Below are 12,158 nucleotides of genomic sequence, written 5' to 3'. Positions count from 1 at the left end.
CCTGCACCCCCGACCGTCGCCAGATGGAGCCTTCGGGCCGGTGGCGGTTTGCCATCTCGCACACGGCCGGCGCGCTGCGGGGAGTCTGCAAGATGCGCACCTGCCGCTGCCGCTCCGGCTGGCGCCGGTGGGGTCGACAATGCTACCGGGCAGTGACGGCACGTCTCAGTTGGACCGTGGCGAGCCGGCGCTGCCGCCAGTTGGAGCCCACCGCCTACCTCACCTCCATCAAAAGCGGGAGCGAGAATAACTTCGTGTTTGGTGGGTGTTCGTGTTGGTGGGTGTTGTGGGTGTGGGTGTTCGTGTTCGGTGGGTGTTCATGTTGATGGGTGTTGTGAGTGTGGGTGTTTGTGTTCGGTGGGTGTTCGTGTTGGTGGGTGTTGTGGGTGTGGGTGTTCGTGTTGGTGGGCGTTGTGGGTGTGGGTGTCCGGGGTTCGGTGGGCGTTCGTGTTGGTGGGTGTTGTGGGTGTGGGTGTTCGCGTTCGGTGGGCGTTCGTGTTGGTGGGTGTTGTGGGTGTGGGTATTTGTGTTGGTGGGTGTTGTGGGTGTGGGTGTCCGGTTTTCGGTGGGTGAGGCTGCGGTGTCCGGCCGGGAGGGGCGGGGAGCAGGAGCGGGAGGCGGAGGTCGGTGATTGGGGACCGGCTCGACTTTCGTCGGCTTGCGGGTCAAGTCTCGTTCACATGCCTTCCGAAATCCTTCCGGGGGCTTTGCCAAGGCGTAGGCTTGGGCCACCAGGGTCGAAAGTTTCCGCTGTTGGATGAGTTCAGGGGCTGCGCCACTGGGTTGCAGGTCGCCTGATTTTAGATGGGTATCGACCATGGGAAAGTGAGCTGGTTGTACGTGAGGATCGATTGTTTATTGCGTCAGCAATGAAAAGAACAGCACAAATAGCGGAGAGCCGTGCTGGCACCGCTCAGCCCTTTGACTCTTTTGATCTTATGTCTGTACCTGTTTGCTGACGCGTCGGACGTGTCGCTCTATCACTTCGACTATTGATCAGTATGACCAGTATTGGCATTGTGCCAAGAGCACCACGCATGTGCAAAGCAGCAACTACGGGGGAGCAAAGCGGACACCGAGGTCATCGGATTCGAGAATGCAAAACGGATCCAATGACGTCATTCAACCACACCCACTATCACGATTCCAGAATGCACACGAACGAAAATGGTCATAATGAAATGGAAATGGAAATGCAAAATGCAAAATGGTCATACGCGCGCACACGTGCGTGCGTACGCAGGCATGTGCGGTAGCTGTGCCGGCGTGCAGTCGTTCCATTTGATGTCGAGCGAGCGCCGGCCACCTTTGCGCATCATGCGCAGGCGCACGCTGCTTTTGCACTGGGCGTGCTCTCACGCCGATGGACGCGACCGGAGTTCCTATTCCGTCGTGGGACAGTGGTATGAGGATGCTTGCGATGTTACGATGTGCGACTGTGTGATCTGTTTTGGCGTGTGGAGACTTTTTTGTGGCGTTCGACTTTTGTTTCCGAGGTGGAAGATAAAAGTGCAGGCACCGCCCATCCCCAGAAAACACCAAATCTACATTCTAACCGTCCTTGATGCCAACTGCGGTTTCAGCGTATTCAGCGATCACCACGCCGCCGACAAAGTTGATGTCTCATCTGAAAGGACATAGAAGAGAGACCATAGACCATGGGAGATCATGTCCTCATTTCCAACAGCGCCCCAGCTTCCCCACGGCGGGTCGGCAGGGCCTGCTAGCTAGCCTCTCCCGCGGCTAACCGACTTGTCGGCTAGCTGGCTAGCGGCCAGATCGGAAGCCAGGCTGGGATGACCAAACTGATGACCAGGCCTCTTCAGATTAGGTATCCACCTGCGGAGGGGCCGACCTGCTGACCTGATACCACACGGCGGCTGGGCAGGTTTTCTGAGGCGGTACCCGTTCTGGATCGGCTTCAGCGACCGGGCCCATGAGGGGCATTTCGCATGCGACAGCGGCGAGGAATGCAGGTGGTACTCCAGGTGGCACCCGCCGACCGAACCCAACGGTGTCAGGCATAGAGAGGACTGCGCTGAGATGCTGCAGGTGGGCGATCAGGATGAAGACCGCGGGGGCTGCCGTCGTCCGGCGAGGGGTGTGCAATATTGCAGCTGATGTGTGCCGTGCAACAATGTTTTGCAATCCCGCAACATTTTCTTTATTGCTTCTTAAGGGGATCTCGCGCTTTGCGAGAACCCTGGAGGTGGTCCTGGAGCTCTAGGATGCTTCGTCTCACTGTAAACTACTGTTGCAACATTCTGCAAACTTTTGCAACATTTTTCAAAATCATCAGACAGGAGCGCTGTGAGGGGTGCACATGGCCCTCTGATTCGCGGGAGAACCGTGGCAGCTCCGCGTGCGGTGGAACTTTGGTGCTTTGCCTGGATCGCTTGCGTTGTGCGGTCGAGACGCAGGCGGTGGGAAAGTTGACGTACTGTAGATGAGCAAATGCACCCGTCTGCATGGGGGACGACTGTAATCCAGGTAAAATACGACTCAATCGAGTCAAATCCAACCAAGTTATCTCGGCTGCGATTTGCAAAAGCCAATCCGAAACTCCCGTACGTCGTACCGCGCGCCATACCGTGCGTCGTACCGTGCGGCGTACCGCGCGTCGAACCATGCGTCGTACCGTGAGTCGCATCGTGTGTCATACCATGCATCGCACCATGAGTCGTACCGTGTGTCGTACCGCGCAGGACAGGACGTGGGCTGACAACTCGTGCCACCTGGGCTACCGCGCCCCTGCCTTTCCGTCCGTCTGCGAGTACAGCATCTGCGGCCGGTCCAAGACGATCCCACTCGAGACTGTCCGCGGCACCAAGATCCGTCTCTGGCAGCCCGACGGTCAGAGTCCTGCTTCAGGGGGATGGCAGCCCTGCTCTTCTTCAGAACAGGACCTCTGCAGTTTCTAAACTACACGCCGGCGAAGATGGGGAGACTTTTTCGGGGAGGATGTTTCAAGGTCATCAGGGGTATTCATGATATCATAATAAAGTCACTCAAATCCTGTCATTCCATAATCCATGCGGTGATTAGAGCCGATGAGAATATAATGCTCGAAGCGTTCATACCTGGCCTTCGTGAGCACGGTAAAACGGTCGTCAAATGGCCCGCAATGAATGCCGTACAAGGTCTGTTGACGTAATCGAGCAATGCCGCATCGAGGAGCACATTTACTAGACAGAAATGTTGTTTTGTCTAGAGCAGTCTTTTCTGCTTAAAAGTACACCAAAAGTTCTAAGTGAGCTCGTTTCATCACGTCCGATGCTTGTTTCATCATCTTCACATGTGAAATGTTCCCATTAACAGCCGAACAGATACCACTGAGAAGTCTCACTGCGGATCCTGCTGAGGGGTTCTGCCGTAGAGTTCTGCCGCGCGGTCATGCTGTGCAGTCTTGTTGTGCAGTTCTACTGTGCAGACCTGTTATGCCGACCCACTGTGCGGTCTTGCTATGTCGTCCCACCGTGTAGTCTTGCTGCGCGGTCTTGGTTTCAGTCTTGCTATGCCGTCTTACTGTGCAGTCTTGCTGTGCAGTCTTGGTCGCGGTCTTGCTATGCCGCCTTGCTATGCCGTCTTGTTGTGCAGTCTTGCTGCGCGGTGTTGCTGCGTCGTCTGCCGCGTGCGTGTACTTCCCGGCAGTTCTCCGCCGTGCATGACACGCATGTGCATGACACGCCGTGCATGGCACGCACGTGCATGGCACGCCGTGCATGGCACGCACGGCGGAGGCTACACATCGGCCCAGTGACACTCTTTCGGCACCGTGCGTCCACAGACGGGCTGCGCTGTCCACCCGGCTGGCGACGCAGCGACAGCCGCTGCTATGGTGGATTCACCGCGCCCGACACGTTCGCCCGTGTGGAAAGACAGTGCGCCAGCCGCCACCCGCAGGCCACAGTGGCGGTGCTGCGCTCTATCGAGAACAACGACGTAGCCGTTTGTGAGCTACACGGGAGCGCGACCATGCGCCGGCGCTTGATGACGTCATGACCACGTGTCGGCGCTTGATGACGTCACGACCGCTGGCATTAGTCCCGAGGAATGAGCTGGTTGGGTCGGAGCATTGCCGTGGGCTGGAGTTGGGCGCACTCGGTGGAGCGCTTGCTGACGATGATGAACCTTCGCCATGAAATGAACGCCATGCCTCATTTCGTGCTTACTAAGAGCCGTGGTGTTTGCAACGTCGATGTTGCCCCTGCGCCGTTGACTGTCACCCCTGCGCCTTTTACTGTCGCCCCCGCGCCGCTGATTGCCGCTCCGGTGCCGCAGTCGCCGCCGGCTCGCTGCCAATGTGGATCGACTATGGCCGCCGGTCGGGCGGCGTCGTGCTGAGCGGAACCGGGCAGCGCAAGCAGTGGACCTCTGCCTTCACTTACTGGGAGGCAGATGCGGAGCCGTCCCCCTCTTCCAAAACCGACTGCGCGGGGGTACGACGCAGCAGTAGTCACGACAGCAGGGACGAGAGGTCGGGGAACTGGAGAAGACGGGTCTGGGGTCAGGGTGTCAGAGGTCATGATGCCAGGGGTCAGTGTGTCAGAGGTCATGGTGTTTGAGTCAAGGTGTCAGAGGTCATGATGTCAGGGGTCAGGGTGTCAGAGGTCATGGCGTCACGGGTCAGGGTGTCAGAGGTCATCGTGTCAGCGGCCAAGGTGTCAGAGGTCACGGTGTCAGGGGTCAGGGTGTCAGAGATCATGGTGTCAGAGATAAGGGATGGGGATCAGTGAGATACGTAGACCCGCGACGCCATGACCTCTGACAGCCTAACCCCTAACATCATGACCTCTGACACCATAATAACCCGCCGGAGAGGAGGTTACTGGCATTCGCAGCCGCCCGCTCTGACCGGCGTCACCTGCCGTGGACGCTCGCCGCAGATGCAGCGGTCGGGTGAGTGGCGCCCCTACCGGTGCGACGTGGACCGGCTGCCCGGACTCTGTGAGATCCCCGCCTGCAAGCGTGAGTGGAATGGCCTCGGGCCGGGGTGCCGGCACGCCCGAAAAAGCGGCACAGTCACCGACATTATCCGTCCGTCTCATCCTCTATCTCGCTGCATCCTGCATACTCGCGACACCCCGCTTGTCCGGGGCAGGCTGCATGCGTCGGTCACGAGTGGGCCGAGAGTCCCCGTGGGAATGGGGACCCCGACCGGGTACGCAGCGCACATGCGCCGGTTAAAGCTCTGCGATTGGCCCCCCAGGGGTACGCAACCCTGCCTCATCGTTAACCAATGTCCTTAATCCCACTGCCTTGAAATTATCATTTTTGGTTGAAAGGGCTTTAATCCAAACAACCAGCCGCCGATGTGTCTCAAGCCACATGGTGCACATGTACCACGAGCAGCCATGCCTGGCCGCGGTAGACAGATGACCTCTGACCTCTGATGACCTCTTGCCCTGCCGGCAGCCACCTGTCCGTCGGGCTGGGTCCCGTTTGAAGGACACTGTTACCGTCTGGTACGCCGGCGGTTGTCGCGGAAGGCGGCCGCCTCTGTCTGTCAGAGAGACGGCGGCCACCTGGCCAGCATCCAGAGCCAGGATGAGAACGACTTCATCGCTAGTACGGTTTGGGGGCCTGCAGGCTGAAGCGCGCAGCGGAGGGCGTTTTGCGGCTTTGGTGGCAGCGCATGGCCTATTGTCGTCATCCTGGCCAAATAAGGCATTGTTAAATATATATTTACATCTTTATAAACATGTCAGATATCCTCATAGCGCTTCGGCAGCCCGGATGCTTGTCAAGTTCGTTTAAATGGACGGCGCTGTCAATTGTCTTTTCTTGTTTTTCATGTTTCCATTGCTTGACACAATGATAGTCTCGTCGCCACTGAGTTCAAAACAAAAGAGCAAATAATGCACGCTGCCTCACGCGCAGACGACTTTGCTGCTAATATGGATACGCGAGTATAAACGAAAGTAAAGAGAGAAGAGTTGTGTGCGGAGAACAGAGCGTAGAACAGAGCGCAGAACAGAAGCAGGACCTAGCGATAGCCGAGTGCCTTTACCAGGTAACGAAAGTGACATTCCAGATGTCAAGAGTTTAGCGTGTATTCTAGAAAGCGACGATTTTGTGCACCATGTGAAGGCATGATTCTTTCCCGAAAGTTTGCACCAGCTGCGACGCGTCGTCCCGCCCGTCCGATGCCGACACCTCGTGCGTTGACTCTGCACCCACCACAGACCTAGCGCGCTAGCACCCTCCTTCCTAGCAGCAGGCCCCCTGACCTGCCTCCTCCCCAGCAGCAGGGCCTCTGATCTGCCTTCTTCCCAGCAGCAGGCCCCCTGACCTGCCTCCTCCCCAGCAGCAGGGCCTCTGATCTGCCTTCTTCCCAGCAGCAGGCCCCCTGACCTGCCTCCTCTCCAGCAGCAGGCCCCCTGACCTGCCTCCTCCCCAGCAGCAGGGCCTCTGATCTGCCTTCTTCCCAGCAGCAGGGCTCCTGACCTGCCTCCTCTCCAGCAGCAGGCCCCCTGACCTGCCTCCTCCCCAGCAGCAGGGCCTCTGATCTGCCCTCTTCCCAGCAGCAGGATTCCTGACCTCCCTGCTGCCGGCAGCGCTTGCGTTCCGCCGTGGCACCGACTTCCGCAAACGGATAAACCGTCACGCCTGGATCGGCGCTGCGCGGGCGCACCCGACTGACGCCTGGACCTGGGACGACTGCGACGCCTGGACAATGACGCGTTGGATGCACGTGGACGACAGCAAGCACACCAAAGGCGTGTGCTCCGCCATTCACTGCAACGGCCGCTGGCGGCAAGACGCGAACTGTGAGACCAGCATGTTCGGGTGAGGCTCGGGACGCGCTCCCGCGGGGCGCTCCGGGGCGACCTGGCGACGGCGGAGTTCACTCCGTGCCCTTCTGTGTGGACCTGTGTTGGTCTCGTCTGGTGCTTGTTGGGATCTTGGCTGGTGAAGGGTGCGTAGGCGGGGGGGGGGGGGGGGGGAGGCGAATCCAGTGACGGGTGGCGGAGGTTTGCGGGGATGCGCCGTCGTCGTGGGAGGTTTGCGGTGCAGTTGTTGTCGATGGGAGATGCCCTCGGAAAGTGGATGCGCTGCAAACAGCAGGCAAATCGTGGCCCCGCTTATGACGTCAGTTAAAGGGAATAATCACACAGCGCTGATTCGCTTCCTAGAAAATTTGAGTGCTAACCTGCCGTCAGCACCTACAGCTAACTAACTAACCAGCACCTACAGCTAACTAACTAACCAGCACCTACAGCTAACAAACTAACCAGCACCTACAGCTAACTAACTGACCGGCACCTACAGCTAACTAACTGACCGGCACCTACAGCTAACTAACTGACCAGCACCTACAGCTAACTAACTGACCAGCACCTACAGCTAACTAACTGACCAGCACCTACAGCTAACTGACTGACCAGTACCTACAGCTAACTTACTGGCCAGCACCTACAGTTAACTAACTGACCAGCACCTACAGCTAGCTAACTGACCATCACCTACAGCTAACTAACTAGCACCTACAGCTAACTAACTAACCGGCACCTATAGCTAACTTACTGACCGGCACCTACAGCTAATTAACTGACCAGCACCTACAGCTAACCGTCAGGACTGCAGCCACCTCTGTGTGCGTGCATGGTTATCAGGACGCACATGTTGTTGCGCCGCTGGGACGACTAGTCACCAGTTGGTGTCGGTGAATGCAATGCTTGTCCCATCCTCCGTAGGATGGCTGCTTTCGCTGGCGACAAAGCTCAGGGGCTGCGGCGGCTAATCACGAATCGCGCCATGATCACCATTATGCTTACCACGAATTGCACCATGATCACCATTATACTAATCACGAATCGTTCCATGATCACCATTATACTAATCACGAATCGCACCATGATCACCATTATACTAATCACGAATCGCTCCGTGATCACCATTATACTAATCACGAATCGCTCCATGATCACCACTATACTACTGACGAACCGCTTCATGATCACCATTATACTAATCACGAATCGCTCCATGATCACCATTATTCACGGTTCCTGCGGTTCCCGGCAGCTCGGTGTGCGAACTGGACCCGTGTCTGAAGAACTTCGGACCCACCGTTCCGGTTCGATCCGGTTGCCGCAAGGGCAAGGTCACGGAGGTCGGCAGCGGGCCGTGGCCGGAGAGCCAAACGTGTTTGTGAGCTGGCTCATCTCAGATAACAAACTAGCACTTAGTTTTATAATTTGTTGAAGGTCGCTCCTCGTACACACCGACGTTTTGGCTCTGGTTGGCGAATAACCAGGCATTTTGACAACACTTGTTTCAATGCTGTCGCAAGGCGAGATAAACAGACTTCATTCGTTTCATTCGTTTGTTTCTTCAGTTGCAAAACACGAGTGCAGATCATTTGCAGTCCTTCCAGCGGCGCGGTTTGTTCCACACCGCGCCGCTGGAAGGACTGCTGAAGAAATCACTGTAGAAATCTACCGACCGCCCGTCTCCGCCGCGCACCGCTCACATTGGCAGCCCACACGACCAGCCCTGACCAGTGGCGGAGTCGGACCAACATTCGAAGGAGCACGCAGGCTCCGTGTCGACCTCAGTCACCGCATGTCCTAGACAGCCCCGTGTCTGGCTCAGTCGCCACATGACCAAGACAGCCCCGTGTCTGGCTCAGTCGCTATATGACCCAGGCAGCCCCGTGTCTGGCTCAGTCGCCATATGACCCAGGCAGCCCCGTGTCTAGATCAGTCGCCATATGACCCAGGCAGCCCCGTGTCGACCTCAGTCACCGCATGCCCCAGGCAGCCCCGTGTCTGGCTCAGTCACCGCATGCCCCAGACAGCTCCGTGTCTAGATCAGCCGCCATATGCCCCAGGCAGCCCCGTGTCGACCTCAGTCGCTACATGCCCCAGACCCGACCGCCGCCGCCGAGCACTGTCTACTGCACCCCTGACCCCGCCGTCCGCCGCAGAGCAGGGTGTAACGAACGCTCCAAACTCCGATGAACGGCGATTTGCATTTGGCAACGGTTGCCAGCCGACCGACCGTCTCACGCGCACGGTGCAGCCGGCCGACGCGCCGGCCGAGTAGCCCGACACCCAACGTTCGATCATCCATCTACGGGTGACGAGTGTCGGCTGTCGACGTCGACGAAGCCGGCCCAGCCAGGGTGGCACTGAGAACACAGACATTACCGTGCACGGACTCGCAATAACCGCACAGAGCTCCAACCGGAGGCGTTCAGCAGCGCCTTACAGAAGTGCGCCGTCATCTTAAGCCCGCTACACTTGGCCAGTTTACACTCGTTGGGGGAAAGCAGGATCTGCGCCGGGAGCGGTCACCGGCGGGGGCTTGCGCCACGACCTGGCTTGGCAACGCTCTCCGATCCTGTCGCCTGAGGTGGTTTGGATCGTGAGCCCGCTGCACAGGCGCTTAACGTATGATGCGGCGTGATAGAGTTACAGCACGACTGCCTTGGTGCATGCTCCACTAGCGGCATGCAGTCGCAGAGCTGACCAATGCTACGTTAGGCTCAGGTAACGACGCGGCGGAGACGTGTTGTGTTGTTGCGCTGGAAATGCGTTTTGGACATGTGCAGATAAATACCCGTCCGTCGCTGTCAAGCTGGCACATGCTACAAGACAGAGCACAGCGGCAGCTACCGCCGTTGCAACGGCACATCCCGCCCATTCGGCACTAGAGCTGCCACCCCACAGCTGGCGCGTGCCCTCCGCGCGCCGCGCAGCCGGCTCTGATGAGCGGCTCCTCTGGCTCGGCCTCTCCGCTGCCGATCACGGCGGCTTCACCGGCTGGGAGGGCCGATGGTTGGACAATACCGCCACCAGCATGACGTCCTGCGTCGTGATGAGATGGGCGGCAGCTGGGAGGCTCGCGACTGCTCCGAAGCCGGGAGCGCCTGCGTCAGCCACGTGTCGGGATGTGCGAGAGGCCCGGTGCGCAGGCCGGCTGGGGCCTCGCCTCGACAGGCCGGCAACGGCCTGGTCACAGGGACCGGGTGGTCAGTTGAATACCTTTCGCTCAGGTGCTCGGGGGGGGGGGGGGGGAGTGACCCTCCCGAGATGTAAAAACGAGAGAGCTAAAAACGCTAATTTCAGATGGGTTGAGTCGGTCTGAATGTTAACTCACTTGTGCCGAAATTCGGTACACATGCGTCATGATATGCTGGTCAAATAAAAAGGCAAACTCTAGATTGCTGTTTAAAGTGCTCTCAGATCTTCTTATGCAACCGCTTCGAACCTATACATTTTCTAAGCAAAACCTCGCCGGGTATCGTTTTAGGTCACTGACCTTGTTAAGCGCTAAGAGATCATGATGACCAAAAACCTACGATATTGTTCTGATTTTTTAAATTTACCTTACCGTTAGGATTACACTAGGTAGTACATTCCTAAAAACAAAGGATTGGTCTGCGTCATTTCAGGTCAGTAACGTACTCTGACCTTTAAAAAGTCCACAGAAGATTCTGTTGCGGTCCCTGTTATCAAGAAATTTAAAATGAGTGTCAGGAGTTACCCCGTAAGCAAGCTCCCTAGCAAAAAAAGCAGTTCGGTTTTGGCCTTGGTCTGATCTTTATACCTGAAACTGGGTCAGTGAAACTTATTATAATCTTAAATTTCATTGCTAATCGTTTAAGAAACTATGTCATAAGCGCATGGCTTCGTCAAACATTCCGCCGTCGCACGAGATTGAACGACTTCCTAGCAATTGCCTTCACTGGCAGCCGACCGACAGCCCGGTCCGAACTTGACCTGCCATAGGTCAGCGACCATGCAAGGCAAATATGATTTTGTTGTACCAAAAGACTTCATTGCCTGTAGCTATGTAAAGCTTAGCGAGGCTAAGCCACGCTATTCGAAAACCATGCATTTTATTATGACGGAAAAAATATTCAATAAAATAATGATTTTGTAAAAAATGTGGTGGGGGCCAGATTGACCCAACATCCACCCGGGCGCGGTTAATGTGGACCTAGTGCGAGTAAAAGATATAACACGATTATGAACCAAAAGTCTAAAACTACTCCTATGATGTCCCACTTGCCTTTTGAAATGACCTAGTGACCCACATTACTAAGCGTGACAACGCCCTCCTGGTGTGGCCAGCCGGATTCACAGTATCTTTCGGCAGCGCGTGTACACCAATTGGCGTTAGCTTACGTGAACTCCCCCCCCCCCCCCGTTGGTGCAGAGCGCGTGGCCACCAAGTCGACTTGTCCTGAACCCCCAAATGACGGGGGGAGTCCCTCTATGCCTGGTGTCCTGATGTCCCTCTATGTCTGGCAGCGACGCCAGCTTCAGCGCTCTAATGTTGGCGACTCTCCCTAATGTTGGGGACGCGCACCAGCAACGACGCGCGCCGCCAAGTACGACAGGGGGGGGGGGAGGGGTGGTGGGTCGTGGCGGGTGCGCCCAGGAGGTGGTAGTGAGGTCCACGGCGCTGCACGAGCCGGCCGTCGTGCCCGTGCGTCGCTTTTCGACTGGAGTGTCTGGGATGTTGAATCATGTACCCAGTCGCCGCTCCGTGTTTTCAGCGACGGTGGTCAGCCACATTTTGCGAGTTGGAGAAGTACATCCGGGAACGTGTCTTAGAAGTGACTTTAGAACGAGATCTTGCACCGAAATCCGGCAAACGCCTACGGCCCTACCTAAACGACAACACTGATCGCCGAAGACAGCGTCGGCACGGCAAGCGGGCATCCAGCACCAGGCCGCCCTGTCCCCAAGCGGCTCCGATGACACCAGCGCGTGTTCCCATCGCCCCAGTGCTGGCCAACAGTCACCGTGATCCCCATGGGCCTGAGGAACGATTGGTCTGACGGCGCCTGGAGCTGGGAGGACAACACGCCGTCGGAATGACGGCACAAGCGCTTGGAGGACGGTATAGCGCTGGGAGGACGGTACAGCGCTGGGAAGACGGTACAGCGCTGTGAGGACAGTATAGCGCTGGGAGGACGGTATAGCGCTGGGAGGACGGTACAGCGCTGGGAGGACTGTATAGCGCTGGGAGGACGGTACAGCGCTGGGAGGACGGTACCGAGCTGGGAGGACGGCACAGCGCTAGGAGGACAACACGCCACTGGGAGGATTGATCAGCGCTGGAAGGGCGGCGCAGTGCTGGGATAATACTCCTCTGGGACAACGGCACGCAGGTGAAAGGGCCGCACAACACTGGGAAGA

At 57.4% G+C, this 12,158-nt stretch overlaps 1 long non-coding RNA gene across 1 annotated transcript; it reads left to right on the top strand.

Moving 5' to 3' along the window:
* Positions 1–6,695: 6,695 nt before the first annotated feature.
* On the top strand, positions 6,696–8,324 carry LOC119104619 (uncharacterized). Its single transcript, XR_005094975.1, has 2 exons — positions 6,696–6,789; positions 8,029–8,324. It is a non-coding gene; the product is annotated as an uncharacterized LOC119104619 (long non-coding RNA).
* The last annotated feature ends 3,834 nt before the right edge of the window (positions 8,325–12,158 follow it).

The sequence above is a fragment of the Pollicipes pollicipes genome, unplaced genomic scaffold, assembly GCF_011947565.3.
Source record: "Pollicipes pollicipes isolate AB1234 unplaced genomic scaffold, Ppol_2.1 Scaffold_6052;HRSCAF=7182_pilon_pilon_pilon, whole genome shotgun sequence".
Taxonomy (NCBI): Eukaryota; Metazoa; Arthropoda; class Thecostraca; order Pollicipedomorpha; family Pollicipedidae; genus Pollicipes; species Pollicipes pollicipes.
Note: the sequence above shows the minus strand (reverse complement) of the source record. Positions and strands in the feature narration are given on the sequence as shown.